Source organism: Triticum dicoccoides, chromosome 7A (assembly GCF_002162155.2).
Source record: "Triticum dicoccoides isolate Atlit2015 ecotype Zavitan chromosome 7A, WEW_v2.0, whole genome shotgun sequence".
Lineage (NCBI taxonomy): Eukaryota > Viridiplantae > Streptophyta > Magnoliopsida > Poales > Poaceae > Triticum > Triticum dicoccoides.
This window is the reverse complement of record NC_041392.1, coordinates 619,817,761-619,820,593: the sequence shown is the minus strand read 5'-3', so window position 1 is coordinate 619,820,593 and position 2,833 is coordinate 619,817,761.

Below are 2,833 nucleotides of genomic sequence, written 5' to 3'. Positions count from 1 at the left end.
GGTGAACCTTCGAACTATGAAGAAGCGATGGCGGGCCCGGATTCCGACAAATGGCTGGAAGCCATGAAATCCGAGATAGGATCCATGTATGAAAACGAAGTATGGACTTTGACTGACTTGCCCGATGATCGGCGAGCCATAGAAAATAAATGGATCTTTAAGAAGAAGACAGACGCAGATGGTAATGTGACCATCTATAAAGCTAGGCTTGTCGCTAAGGGTTATCGACAAGTTCAAGGGGTTGACTACGATGAGACATTCTCTCCCGTAGCAAAGCTGAAGTCCGTCCGAATCATGTTAGCAATTGCCGCATACTATGATTATGAGATATGGCAAATGGACGTCAAAACGGCATTCCTTAACGGTTATCTTAAGGAAGAACTGTATATGATGCAGCCGGAAGGTTTTGTCGATCCTAAGAATGCTGACAAGGTGTGCAAGCTCCAACGCTCGATTTATGGGCTGGTGCAAGCATCTCGGAGTTGGAACATTCGCTTTGATGAGATGATCAAAGCATTTGGGTTTATGCAGACTTATGGAGAAGCCTGCATTTACAAGAAAGTGAGTGGGAGCTCTGTAGCATTTCTCATATTGTATGTGGATGACATACTGTTGATGGGAAATGATATAGAATTCTTGGAAAGCATAAATGCCTATTTGAACAAGTGTTTTTCAATGAAGGACCTTGGAGAAGCTGCTTATATATTAGGCATCAAGATCTATAGAGATAGATCGAGACGCCTCATTGGTCTTTCACAGAGTACGTACCTTGACAAGATATTGAAGAAGTTCAAAATGGATCAGTCAAAGAAGGGGTTCTTGCCTGTATTGCAAGGTACGAGATTGAGCTTGGCTCAATGCCCGACCACGGCAGAAGATAGAGAAAAGATGAGTGTCGTCCCCTATGCCTCGGCCATAGGGTCTATCATGTATGCTATGTTGTGTACCAGACCTGATGTAAACCTTGCCGTGAGTTTGGTAGGAAGGTACCAAAGTAATCCCGGCATGGAACACTGGACAGTGGTCAAAAATATCCTGAAGTACCTGAAAAGGACTAAGGAAATGTTTCTCATTTATGGAGGTGACGAAGAGCTTGTCGTAAAGGGTTACGTCGATGCTAGCTTCGACACAGATCTGGATGACTCTAAATCACAAACCGGATACGTGTATATTTTGAATGGTGGGGCAGTAAGCTGGTGCAGTTGCAAGCAAAGTGTTGTGGCGGGATCTACATGTGAAGCGGAGTACATGGCAGCCTCGGAGGCAGCACACGAAGCAGTCTGGGTGAAGGAGTTCATTACCGACCTAGGAGTCATACCCAATGCGTCGGGCCCGATGACTCTCTTCTGTGACAACACTGGAGCTATTGCCCTTGCCAAGGAGCCCAGGTTTCACAGGAAGACCAGGCATATCAAGCGTCGCTTCAACTCCATTCGTGAAAGTGTTCAAAATGGAGACATAGAGATTTGTAAAGTACATACGGACCTGAATGTAGCAGATCTGTTGACTAAACCTCTCCCTAGAGCAAAACATGATCAACACCAGAATTCCATGGGTGTTCGATTCATCACAATGTAACTAGATGATTGACTCTAGTGCAAGTGGGAGACTGTTGGAAATATGCCCTAGAGGCAATAATAAAATGATTATTATATTTCCTTGTTCATGATAATTGTCTATTATTCATGCTATAATTGTATTGTCTGGAAATCGTAATACATGTGTGAATACATAGACCATAGTGTGTCCCTAGTGAGCCTCTAGTTGACTAGCTCGTTGATCAACAGATAGTCATGGTTTCCTGGCTATGGACATGGGGATGTCATTGATAACGGGATCACATCATTAGGAGAATGATGTGATGGACAAGACCCAAACCTAAGCATAGCACAAAGATCATGTAGTTCGTTTGCTGTAGCTTTTCTGGATGTCAAGTATCATTTCCTTAGACCATGAGATTGTGCAACTCCCGGATACCGTAGGAGTGCCTTGGGTGTGCCAAACGTCACAACGTAACTGCGTGACTATAAAGGTACATTACAGGTATCTCTGAAAGTGTCTGTTGGGTTGGCACGAATCGAGACTGGGATTTACGGAGAGGTATCTCTGGGCCCACTCGGTAATGCATCATCATAATGAGCTCAATGTGATCAAGTGGTTGATCACGGGATCATGCATTACGGTACGAGTAAAGTGACTTGCCGGTAATGAGACTGAACAAGGTATTGGGATACCGACGATCGAGTCTCAGGCAAGTAACGTATCGATTGACAAAGGGAATTGAGTACGGGATTGATTAGGTCCTCGACATCGTGGTTCATCCGATGAGATCATCGAGGAGCATGTGGGAGCCAACATGGGTATCCAGATCCCGCTGTTGGTTATTGACCGGAGAGTCGTCTCGGTCATGTATGCATGTCTCCCGAACCCGTAGGGTCTACACACTTAAGGTTCGGTGACGCTAGGGTTGTAGAGATATGTATATGCAGTAACCCGAAAGTTGTTCGGAGTCCCGGGTGAGATCTCGGACGTCACGAGGAGTTCCGGAATAGTCTGGAGGTAAAGAATTATATATGGGAAGTTGTCATACGGTCACCGGAAAGGTTCGGGGGCATATCGGTATTGTACCGGGGCCACCGGAGGGGTTCCGGGGGTCCACCGGGAGGGGCCACCTCTCCCGGAGGGCCTTATGGGCTGTATGAGGAAGGGATCCAGCCCAAAGTGGGCTGGGGCGCCACTCCCCCTAGGGCCCATGCGCCTAGGGTTGGGGGAAACCCTAAAGGGGGGCGCCCCCTTGCTTGGGGGGCAAGCCCCCCTCCCCTTGGCCGCCGCC